The sequence below is a fragment of the Microcebus murinus genome, chromosome 13, assembly GCF_040939455.1.
Source record: "Microcebus murinus isolate Inina chromosome 13, M.murinus_Inina_mat1.0, whole genome shotgun sequence".
Lineage (NCBI taxonomy): Eukaryota > Metazoa > Chordata > Mammalia > Primates > Cheirogaleidae > Microcebus > Microcebus murinus.
This window is the reverse complement of record NC_134116.1, coordinates 67,047,632-67,060,955: the sequence shown is the minus strand read 5'-3', so window position 1 is coordinate 67,060,955 and position 13,324 is coordinate 67,047,632. Positions and strand designations below refer to the sequence as shown.

Genomic DNA, 13,324 nt, shown 5'->3' with positions numbered 1-13,324 from the left:
TTGGTCAGGAAAAACACCCTTTTGTGGTTTATGAATGTTGGGTGCTTCAGAAAAGATAGTTACTCACTTTACTCAGAACAATGACCTGCTCCATCCTGAAAATGTAGTCTATAAAAACATACAGAACTATGCAAACAGAGCAAAACACCATGCATATCTGCATGTGTGAATACAATAACCCAAATGAAATCATTTCCAACAGTTGCATTTCTCAACTAGCCAGCTTTCTCTCACTGTAAGCAGAATATTTTATCCTAGAAATTAAATTTTAAGAATACTATGAAATTGTTTTTATATGTGTTTGTATTTTAGTTTTTCTCTGCATGATGCATAATTGCAAACTCCCTCCCGCCCATCTCAGAAGCTCCAGGCTCTGGCTCCTTCTACCCCCATGTCCCCTAACGTTCACGCTGTCCTGTTTACGTGGAGGCCAGTGCAGCCTCCAGAGAAAGACTGTTGCTTTCCTACCCAGCAGCATAACAGAATTTGGGCTCACCATATCCAGTGACCTCCATCCCAGAGGTCAGGAAATGCTAGGGGATTCCACAAACACAGAGGATTTTCTACTGAACCCTCACCCACGCACCTCAATCACCCTTCCTCCAGCCTGAGCAGCTTACCATTTTCATTGGTGCTTAAAACCATGTCCCATACTGGTTTTCATTCCTGCTTGGGAATTGAAAACCCCAGCAGAGTAAGATCTGTGAGGGCAGAGGTCACATATGCCCCGAGTGAGCATCAATTAATCTTCAGCCCTTGGCTCAGTGCCTGGCGTACAGTAGAGGCTTAGTAAACACGGATGGATGCATGCATTCTTTTCTCTTTTTGTGGAAGATATCTTTAATATTTTATATTAGTTACCCTAACACTTTAATTTTCTTTCATGAGGAGGGGACGGGTAAATTCACGCCTTAGGGGTACCATGCACACTATCTGGAGAATGAGCACACTTATAACTTTGACTTAAATGGTACAAAAGCATTTTATGTAACCAAAACATTCATACCCCCATAATATTCTGAGATAAAAAAAAAAGAAGAAAACTGCTATACAATCAGCATTTGTAGGCAACAATGACTTAATCGTGACTAAAAGCTACAGCAGATATAAAATAGTTTCATTTTATTAATAAGTACTGTCAATTGTCAGTCTGGTGGCAACAGTATGTGTGTGTGTGTGTGTTTGTGTGTGTGTGTGTTGTTTCTTTCCTAAATATTTAAATCAGGGATGTTCAAAGTAGGGAGAACCCTGTAATTTCTTTTACCTATGGTTTACATTCTTTATCTCCTGATCCAATTAGATTCAGTAAGAACCCTTAATTCCCATGAGTATAACCATATAACTATCCAACTGAAAGTGTAAATGGCAACAAAAAACTAATCATTTCATGTAGTTTAAATTTTTAGGCAAGCTTATTCTTTTTAGGACATCTCAAGAGATATATCACAAATCAGACGGAAGAATTATTTCAATCAGCATTTGTGACCACACACGTAAAAGGTTATAAATGTGATATCAGGGGGAAGGGACATGAACTAGACAAAGATATTATATATCACAGGACAAGGAACTCCTAGAGTCATGTCTGTGTCCTACATAAGTAGCAATCAGACAATAAAATAGTAAGCCTTCCTAGAAATACTTGAAAGGCAAGTTGAATATGATCAAACATAAAACAAAACATTTAAACAGAACAATTCTGAAGAGTTACTCATCTATGGCTCAGAGCCACAGCAAGGTACTTTTTAGCTCTGTGTGTGTGGGTGTGTGTTAGAATCCCCACAGGGAATCAGAGAAAGTCTGAGACCTCTTTCCAAAAATACTCACACATACAGAAATGCAAGGCCCAGACACAGATTGTCTACGAATGCATGAAGTACAAAGCTGTAACTTAGAGGGTCAAGTCCCATGCTCAGGAAATAACATTATACAGTATGTGCATCTTCTATTACTCAAAAACCTCTCTTTAAGAAATGAAAGTTTTATGCCTAATTGTTGAGGTTTTTCTACAGAAAGTAGGGTTGGCCACTCATCTTCCTTCTGCTCATGTCTACAATGTAGTGGCTGTCCTCTGTCTCTTCCACCTTCTCTGCCTGCCTGTTCTATCCTCTAGTTGCTTTAATCACCCACCACCTTCCACTTTAAGCCTCAGCTGTTGCACAAAGAGTCAAATCTTAGCCTTCTGAGCTTGCACACTCAAGCTATCAAAAACTGGTGGAAAAAGCTATCTTCCTCCTAAGTAGGAGGATTTGCAGGAGGCTTCAATCAGTGACCATGTGCTTTTTGTCCTTCGTCTGCCAGTCACAAGGTCTTTGAGCAAATGGGTCACAAGGCTGAGGGCAAGGGGCTCAGAATTCACAGGAAAGTAATGACTAATGTTATTGAGGTTTAAGGTGTCATACACAATCTAATGTCTGATGATGGCGAATTTCCTAGCTTATTGCCACATAAAGAAAAAGCAACCAGGATTGATACTAAATGTATTGCATACTGTTTTTTAACCTAACCAAAGCCATAACTTCTATTGTGTTTTAAAGATTTCTAAAAATGTATATTGGTATAAATTCTAAATAAAATAATATTTTGGGTACAAAATACATTTGATAGAGATTTCCCCCTATCAAAATAGGTGAAAAGTGGGAATAGAAATTCATTCTTACTTACATACTCCCATTTATATTAAGAAAAAATAAGGTGAAACAAATTAATTTCTAGATCTTACAATTTAAATGAGTATGTATCAATAGGTCTTAGCCTTCAAAATGAATGCATCTTTTTTTACTTATGTTTTTTAAAAGAACTGCTCACATGGAATTTTGTCTTGAGACTAGAAAATAATTGGAGGATCTTAATAATAATTTAGAACAAAGGAAGATCATTTTAAGGGATCAATAATCATCAAAGTAGATTAAAATTTATGAATGAATACCTGCATCTAAGGAAAAGCAACCACAGTTGTGAATAGAAATGTTCTGAGCTTGAAGGTTAGAACTTTAAAAGCACTGGTTTTACATAATAAAACTATTTACAAAATACTTTTGGTTTAAACGTACAAGTTTTCAAATGACAGTGTATCTTGATTCTCCTTTGCTGCACAAAAAATATTGGAAATAATCTTGCACCTAGTAAATCCTTTCTAATATTAATATTTATGAGTAGCCTAATAGTTAATCATCTTGAAACTTTATAGGAGATATTTATAAAATATTAAAAAAAGGAAGCTTGAAATATTTTTCCTCTGTTTCCTACTTTTTCAAACCATAAATGTCACCAGGCCTACATATAGGTACATGGTGCCTTCCAGAGAAAGTGTGGTGTCTCTGGACAGAAGATATACAGCTTCACTGCAATTCATCTGTGTCCCTGAGAGACAAGAAGGATGTTATAGTGGAAAGGAAAGGTTCTGGATGCATCTGATCTGTGTTTGAATTCCAGTTCAGTCATTTGCTTGCTATACATGCTTGACCTCTCTAAACCTCAGCTTTTCTCATCTGTGAGATAGGATCAATGCTCCTTTGCAAAGATACAGTAAAGATTACAAATAAACATATTGCCCCCTATGGTGTGTATGTCATAGATCACATTTCATATTATTTAGATTATTCATCGATTTTTGTATGCTGAAAACCTGTTCTCCCTGCTACACTGCAGAGCAAGGTCTAGCGCCAATCGTTAGTTGGACGCTGACATCCTGAGATTCCTGGGAATGGTGACCGATTTGCTAGAGGCCGGATGTGCAGGGCAAGTGTCCCAGCAGGACTCAGGGGGTGCAGTTCCTTCCTTTAGCAGGAAAGGAGGTGAACCTAACAAATTTTCATTCTGTTCCCTCCTCCTCGCGCTGTCTTTGCCATAGGATATCTCATCAAATGGAAACACAATGATGACCCCATACACGGGTGACCAGAGCTATGACCAGAGTTGTATTAAATTCCCTGGAAGCAGCAGAGCACAGACACAGGTGTGAAGGCAGAAAGATAATGTGTTAACAAACCCTGGTTTATGATTCTACCAATGCCCATAGGACAATCCTTTCTGAATCTATTTGCGCACTCACTTGTATCTCAGACTTTAGCACACAGTCAAGTAACGATGTCTGATGTCTAATACATTTTTGCCCAGGCTGCTGGCATTTCACAATCTATATAAATTTAAAACGAGTATAATGAAAATCCACAAATAGGCAACATATTATTTTAGTCACAACGTCTTCCTAACTTACTGCTAAATTTCCATATCCAGAAGTTAAGAAGTCCAAGAAGCCAGATGCATTTTTAGCTTCATTTTATTATAATTCCCATTGCCTTACCTTTTAGGAACAAGTGATATACTGTGGGCACAGTCAACTAAGGTAGAAGCAGCAGCATAGAAGTTTGGTAGCAATTTGCCATTCAAAAAGTTCCAACGTCCCAAGGTGGGAAGGATGCAGTGGGGACAGCAGTGGAGTGGGCAGGTCCTTCCCTGTGGGGTCCAGTTCCCTGTGTCCGAGCATGCCTGGTTTCTCCCTGAGGTTCCTGTCCAGCCACAGGACAGACCCCGTGCAGACTTTAGACGGCTCCTGATCCTCAGAATGACTTTCAGTGGCTGAGGGATGATCTATGCTGACATGTGTGATTAGAAATCACCGGTTTACTTTCAAATCTGTGGACACACCCCAGAGGGGCCAACATTTACTTTCCATTCAGGTTTCTGTACCGTGCATGTAGGCCTAGGGGAGATATCTCTTCTTTCTGCTTTATTACAATTCACTTTCACTTCAAACTAAACCCATCCCAGGGGGATTTCTTAAATGTGAAGATTTCTCTTACCTCTTCTGAAACTTTTTCGCAATTCCATTCTGGATTTGCTCCTTATGTCATCCAAAACTAAAGAGGAAATAAGCTCATTTTTCACTGCTCTAATTTATAATCATTTTACCAGAGTTCATACAGACTAGATTTGGGTCAAGATGATTTACTAGTGCAGCACAGTTAAAGTCAGTAAAAATACTAGGGCCACGGATGAGAATAGATTGCTTAGGGTGGTAGAGTTTGCTGCTTTAAATTTTGTGCTAAGGAAACTGGCGGAGGCTGACTTTAAAGATGGTAAATTAAGCATTAGTTCCGATTTGTGGTGTGACAGGTAAGAGTATTAAGTAGTAGTTGTTCTTCTTATTTCATTGGGAATCAAAGAAGCAAAGATTTCTTACTATTAACTACAAACAAAAGAATAAAGTATGTTTAATTCACAAGCAAAAATAAAAGATGGGAATTCAAATCTCTGGCTTTTTATGCATTACAGAAGGGTGGCTTCATGGAATCCGACCTGCATAGCCACATAGGGCCACACTTGGTTTTTATGTTCTGCTGTCGCCATCTTGAAATTCTTAATAATTTTTTAATGAGGGGCCCTACATTTTCATTTTGCACTGGGTCCCCCAAATTATGTCACCAGTCCTGAATTAGTGATATAAGCATTATTACTCTATTGTCCTTACCTCCTTACTAATAGAATGGAATGTATTTGTTCATTCATTCATTCATTCATTCACTCATTCATTCATTCAGTGACCTAATACATTGAGACCTACTGTGTCTTAGAGATCGCAAGAAACTCCAATAAGACAGGTAGACTCACTACCCTCAGGGAGTTAACAGTCTAAAGAAAAAACCAGACAGTGAAAAATGACAGAATTTAAGAAAAATACTTTAGTGCTAAACTGACTTGAACAAAAATGGCACATGGCAGTTAAAAAGGATATACCTAATTTTGCTACTCCTCCGAGTCTTCTAGAAGGCCTGCCCCTTCTATCCACCAGGCTACAACAGAGTGATAACACAGCATTCCTTGAAGCAAAACTGAAGCAGCAAACACTTGAGGGTCAATTGTAGCCCAGTTTCAGGAAACTGTTTTTCAAATTTGGAAAGATTAGCATTTTGGAAAGTAGCACAAGAACTTCCAAGTACAAGTTAAAAGAATGAAACTCGGTGCACACACACTTGGGTTCCACTTGTCTCAGAAGTACCAGGTTCCAAGCACCCCGTGAGCTGCAGTCCCATTAGATACATTTTGACCACGTCCCACAGGCAGTCTGATGTGGTGGCCCTAATGAACACACAACATCTGCATCAACTGATGGCTTGTGGGTGTCCTTCCAACAACCCAATATTGACACCCAGAGTTGATAATATTTTAAAATAGAAATGTTTGGTCACTTGGAAGCAAGCCCATCCTGGCAGCTTGCAAGAAAAGACATATTATCCATCAACAAAGAGTGAATTGAAGAGAAGCTTTCTGAGTACCTTCACCACCTTTAAAGTACACACTGGCAGCATGTCTCAACCCATATCACTGGCAATTTCTCTTTTTCCTTTTCAGAAAACGAACAACCAAGTCAGTTTGTGTCTACAGTAAATGGGGGGAATCGATCATCATGGAGTGATAAGACAAAAGCTCCCTACCAAAGACCCCTGACACCGTGATTAAATCAACAACATGAAGTAATAGCTGTGAACAATCTCACAGTAACTTTTTCAGCTGTTGACTATTTTCATCTGCCTGTCGGTATGACTGCAAGTAAAATGGGAACAGAGAAAAGAAGATCATCTTTTGAAATCAACTTGGCTCAGAACAGTTACATTTAAACATATCTTTATTTTAAGCATAAGGCTATTGGCATCCAAAACGGAAAATTCTATAGAATTTGCATTGTGCTATGACGTATGAGTGTACTGGGCACAAGAAGTGACCTAGTCAAAAGAAAGGAGGGAAATTAGTGCCACACAGAGGACACAGGCAAGCATGTCATAACCATAAAGTAGTGTCTTGCTCAGGTGAATACCCGGATTCAAAGTTTTCCAAAATAATTTTAGGCAAGTCATCAGTCAAATACATGTAAGCATTGTGTCAGGTGCAGGGTGGGTGTGCTGAGAGAGACTTCAGTAGGAGGGCTTGACAATCATACATAGTAGACAATGCTGTCCCCTAACCCCCACTTGAAAAATGTGGATACATTTCCACCGGAGCTCAGGTCATGCGGGATCCCCTCCTGCTACGCAATCAGAGAAGACTCTTTGGAGAAGTCAACATTCAAACTAGACCTTGTAAGGCAAATAGAACTGGGGCCTGTGAAGTGGAAAGAGAAAGGCAATGGGGACGGTGTCAGCAAAGGCATAAAAATGGGACTGCGTAGACAGTGCACAGTTTGGCCAGAGTGGAATGCACGAGAAGGAGGTCAGTGGATGGTAACGTGTCCAGCGGAGCCTGGGAGCACGCTCCTGGGAGGTCTTTACCTTACAGGGTGCAACTCAGGTATTTTGAGCATGAAGGGCCACGATCACAGCCAAGGTTACTCTGGCAGCAACAGGAGAATGAGCCAGGGAGGCAGGTGTGCAGGAAGGGAGCCCAAAGGCCCAGGCAAGTAACAGATACTGCTCACCCATCACAGATCTTCTGAGCCACTTTGAAACCAATGTGGTAGTGCAACATGACACAAAATGAGAACAGTATTTAATGCTGGGAGGCTTTTTAAATGGGCACCCAGCAGGTCATGACTCTTGTAATAGCACATTTGCATTAAATATAGGCATCTGTTACATGAAGTAACTATCTCATAGTATATTCAAGACAATGGAATTTCTTGTCACTCTGCTGGATTTAGCCTCTAGTCTCAAAATAATTTAGTTTTACAGTACATTCTTCTGCCCCATCTCTAACTACAATTTCAAAAAAGTTTTTATCTTTCTCTTACAATATACTTATTACAGTTTTTAAAGAATCATACACAACCACCAAAGATATTATATTCTTTTTTTATTTGGCTCAATTCCCCTGAGGATCAGAAATGAAAGCTTCAAAACCCCTGAAACGAGCTCTAATTTTAGAAACTACCACTTCAACCAACACCTGCAAGCATCACTGACAAGGTTCATTTTGTGAAGATGGAATAATGATCTAGCAATATAACACAACACTGAAGCTTGCCGTTGGTAGAATAACAATGGCATCTTTCTGAAGGAAACAGTCTAGTGACCAAAGCAATGAATTCATAAACTTTTCAGGGTCACTGCCCTGTAGTATATTTGCTTCTTGGATTCTCATAGTACCTATCACAATGTCAAGCACAAAGCTGCAGCAGAATTTTAAGATTAAATGAGAAAATGTATACACATTTTGTTTTGTATCTTTTAAAATGGCTACATCAAAAATATCTGACATTCATTAACTTAGAACTCTTAAGAACTAACTTTACTTTCAATCAGACGGTCTCTGTGGTTATGCAAAAGAAATAAAAATACAAATTTTATGAACAGGTAGCAATCAGGCTATAAACACAAGGGAGAGTATTAGAAGAGAGATGGAAAGTTAAAGATGGGATTTCACAGAAGGGACAGATGATATTTTAAAATACCACCATGAGCAAGAAAACCTACAATATAGTGGCATGTGCTAAAACAAAAACAATAAAAACCCACTTTGCAGACATCAAGAGTATGCACAGATATCTACAGGGCATCTCAAATGATCATCTCCAGAGTTTAAATACACCTAGTAATAACATGTATTTAGTAGGTCCTGAATAGTAAGTCACTTATAGACAAGAATATTACTAGTTCAAAAATTGGTTGAGGAAAATGCAGTGGGAGGGCAACAGAAAAACTAAAAGTAGGTGAAAATATAACCAAAGTTCTTTCTTTGTAGTTCTTCCTTTATAATTCTTTATAATTCCTGACAGTTTTTTCTTAATCTGCTCCTGTTCATTACTTTGTCTCCAGTATGTAGAATGTTGGCTAGCACAGAGCAGGGTTCAATAAATATGTATGAAATGAACTGGTAGTAATAGTGACCATTTATTGGGAATCTACTTTATCAGGCCTGATATTAGGTGACTTAAATATATTTAAACTTCAAAAAATCCAATGAGTTAATGTCACGATTAGTATTAAAGCAACAACCTGAGGTTAAGAGTCAGTAACTTTCCCAGAACCCTGAGCAGCAGGATTTAACCCTGTCTGTGTAGACCTGTGTTCACTTGCTTTGCATGACAACACAGGACCAACAGAATAATGTGAACACATAAACAGAAGGCAGTGCTTTAAGATTTGTTAATACCAGAAAAAAAAAATATTTACATTCAATTTTACTCACGGTCTTAAGCAAACGGTTTTCTTTTTCTGGAATCTGATCGCACGTAAAATTCTAAAGCATTCCACATGGAAAAAAGTGCCGTCCTAATCTTAGGCTATAAGTAATGCTACAGAAACAATCTGCCAAAAACTACAAGCCTAGCAAGCTAAATAAGGAAAGTATAGAGAAATAAAAACATTTCGCTTGTCCAATATTTTCCACCATCTTAAAATCCCATCAGATTCAGATTTCCAGATCTGCCCCAACTGGACAGCAAGATTATGATGGTAAAACCACTTGACACAGAGCACAATTGTCTGAAATTACACTGAAGTCAAATGTACATCAAAAGGTGCCACACAGAGAAGAAGAGCTCACTGCTGTGTAATTTAATGAAACCTACTGAGCACCAAGGGCACAGACAGCCAAATTGAATTTTAAATGGTTCCTACCAGGAGGCTGTGATCAGGATAGCCACCAGTAGGTGGATGAGATAAATGAACTGACTTTCTTCCACCCAGCAGGCGATCAAAACAGAACACCATCTTTATGCATGAGGCCACAAAAAAAAAAAAAAAAAAAAAGGAGAAGATTAAAAATTCACCCTTTCACACCTCTGCTTTTTTACCACCTGGTCATTTCTAGACTCTGTCTTCCCCATGGCATCTTTTGTTAATGAATATCACACAGAATGTTCTTTTTTTCCTGCCTTGATTTTCACTGCAATCTATTCCAGACCAAAAAAGAGAAGCTCTTCCTACAAAGTACAAACTCCTCCATCATCTTGGTCCACCAGCACAGTAGCTGCTAAGCAACTGGCACCATCCAAGGGGAGGCTTGGAAATGATGATTAAGGTAAGCACAGCTAGGAGCTGCCCTTCAACTGGGACAGCCAAATGGTAAAAGGAAGCGTCAAGATTCAAAAGCCACGTCTGTTTAAGAGTAAATGAAGGAATATCCTCTCAGATGAAGGTTTTCAAAGACACTATATTTATGAATCTGTATGTTTAACCCTGCTCTTCCTCATGAGCTCTATGCTCAATGTTTCCAACTGCCCACTTGACCTTGCATTGCCTCCAAAACTTGAACCACAAACTGTCCCGATCTCAGCTCATCCCGTTGCCTCACAGATCACACCTCCGGCAGATAATCTGTCTCCATGAACGAATGGCAGCCTCCTCCTAGGAGGCACACAGACTTGAAAACAGAGAGCTGCCCCTGATGCTTAATCTCACCGACCACAATCAGTTGTCAAGTCACAGCGATTGTCTCTTCCATCCCATCTCTCATCTCTCTCTCTCTCTCTTTGCTGCTTACATTTCCCAGAGTCCAGAGCCTCACTCTGCAGATCACTCGGAAGAAGGTGGCAATGCCCAACCACGTGGACTGCAGTCCAGTGAGACTTTTACCTAACTGGAGGACTTAAGAAAAGCAAGACAGAACCAATCCTATAAAGCAGAGTGGGGGGAGAAGATTGAAATTCAATGATCATGTTGCCATCACAGCTAACCTCCAACCCACGGGAAGGCATTTTACAAAGTAGAAATTTGATCAGTAGCAAAACATCCTGGAGCTCCAAATGTACCCTTTTCTGGCTTTTTATTTATTTATTTATTTATTTATTTATTCATTTATTTATTTGGGCTTTTTCAATGGCAATGCTAAAGATTCAGGAGAAAGGACTCCTGTCTCCAAGCTAGTTTGGCCAACACTGATGGAAAGTGACCTTGCTCTGCAGCCTACCCAGTGTGTATATCTCACCGGATTGGGAAGACTTTGACCAAAGAACATCTCTCTGAATCCTCTTAGCAATTAAATGACTTTCAGCTGCACAATTCCTCATTCTAAATTTTGAGCCTCTTGAAGGCAGACACAGTGATATTCAAGTCTTTATTCAACCCAAAGGCTAGCATCTGCTATTCCTCAAAGTAGGAATTTGATCAATAACTGCAAAATGGAACTGGGTTAAAAGCACATGTATAATAGCTTTTCAAAGAGATCCTATTATTTCAAGTTTCAGGCAGATAGCAAATTATTATTGCCTACTCTGTCTCAGGCACTCTTCGAGGCTATGGAAATAGTGTGGTAAATAAAACAGACCAGGCCTCTGTCCTCAGGGAGTCACAAGAGAAGAAAGACATTATACACCTAACTGCAAAAATTAAGTAAGTAATCACAAGCATACAAAATGCCATGAAGGAAAAGTACAGGGTGCAAAATTTTAACAGTTGTGCCCCCTAAGCCAGTGGTCCCCAAGCTTTCTGGCATCAAAAACTGGTGTCACGGAAGACAATTTTTCCACAGACTGAGGAGGGGATGGTTTCAAAATGATTCAAGTGCATTACATTTATTGTGCAGTCAGACCTCTCTGCTAATGATCATCTGTATTTGCAGCCGCTCCCCAGCGCTAGTATCACAGCCTCAGCTCCACCTCAGATCATCAGGCATTGGATTCTCATAGGAGCACGCAACCTGGATCCCTCACATGTGCAGTTTACAGTGGGGCTCGTATGAGAATCTAATGCCTCCGCTGATCTGACAGGAGGCGGAGCTTATGTGGTGATGCGTGTGATGTGGGGCAGCTGTAAATACAGATGAAGCTTCGCTTGCTCCCCCACCATTCACCTTCTGTTGGGTGTCAGGTACCAGTTCCCAGTTCGCTGCTCAGTGGTTGGGAACTACAACCCTAAGCAAAAACCTAGTCATCGGTATTACTTAACGCTGATCCTTCTGGCCTCTGCCTCCCCCTCTGGCCTCACCTAACCCATCCTCCTCTTGCTTTCTGGTCTAGAGTGCTTCAAAGTCAACCTGCTCCCTCACACCTGAGGGTCTTGTCCCTGCTGTCCCCTTCCCAGGGAGGCTCTCCTCCCCTCCTCCCACTATGTGTGTCAGGTCTCAGCTCAAGTCTGATTTCCTCAGAAATGTCTTCTTCGGCACCCACCTAGCTCAGGACTGCCCATGATGTCCTTTCCTTTCTAATGTTTATCATGTTTATAAGTTTATATTCATTTGGGAGACTATTTGATTACCATTGGTCTCTCTTACTAGACTTAAATTCTAGGTAGACATGAACCAGACCTTTCTGAATAGTACTTTATCTCCAATGCCAAGGACAGAGCCTGATGCTTAGTAGGCACCTAAAAAAATTTGTTGGATAAATGAATTTTTAAAAAGCACCAATATAAAGTAAATGTTTTACATCTAGCCTATACCAGGGCAACTTCCCTTAAGACTAAACTTAATATTCTTCCTCAGAGTACTGTTATAAGAATTAATTCCTATTTAGATGCAACTACAGAGTCTATAAAGGGATTGCCTTAATACCTAAGGATTATCATTTTTCCCTTTAGATTGGGTAATACAACCCCACACAAGAAAAACAAAATAATATCCAACAAACACTAAACTGCAGAAAATAATGACCCCATTGTAGTTCTAGACATGAGGAGAACATGGAAAATATTATATTTCTATCCATAATCGTATACACATAGCACGAAGAGGAGAAATAATACAGGCAGCTTAGATTGCTATGGGAGCCAAGTGTTGCCAGGAGTGAGAAAATCTATGCCGCCTTTGACCCAGTATCCATGTTCCAACTCTCCATCCACACACATGTTGGAATGATGTGGTCCTGTAAGGAACCCAGGGCTTTATGCAGGTGCCAGCCCCACCCAACATCGCCAACTGCAATCTGCTACCTATAGGAAAGGTGTATTAGTAGATTACTGAGAGAGCAATGTGGGTAATCTCATCATAACAAGACATCAGGGGTATGTGTTTTAATGCAACTTCTGGAGCTTGGAGAGAGAGAGACGCACAGAAACACCTAAGAATGCCATGTCTCATACATATTACATATAATATGTAATGCTAAGGAGCATTATATCAAACGAGCATTACATTTCATCACACAATCATAAGATTTTAGAGCTTAAAGGTATATTGCTTTTCTCAAAAATTTGTTATGACAAATGTATAGGAATACAAATTACATTAGAACGACAAAAGCACCTTTTGTGTTTCATGGCCTTCAATGCAACTGGCTTTTAGAACATAACATGAACATTAACTCATAGACAATAATCAAGGGATAACTAGTCCCTTCATTTGCTTTACTTTAAAATACAGTTGTAACCTAACATAAGCTATGACAACAATCCATCAGGCCTCCAAACTAAATGATCGATTTACTACAAGAAACTGACAGCAATTTTCAATT

At 39.6% G+C, this 13,324-nt stretch overlaps 1 protein-coding gene across 1 annotated transcript in view; it reads right to left on the bottom strand.

Annotated features, from left to right (window-relative positions):
* The window catches only part of LHFPL6 (LHFPL tetraspan subfamily member 6), a 227,236-nt gene that overhangs the window by 200,380 nt on the left and 13,532 nt on the right, over positions 1-13,324 (bottom strand). The gene's annotated exons all lie outside the window — the stretch shown is intronic.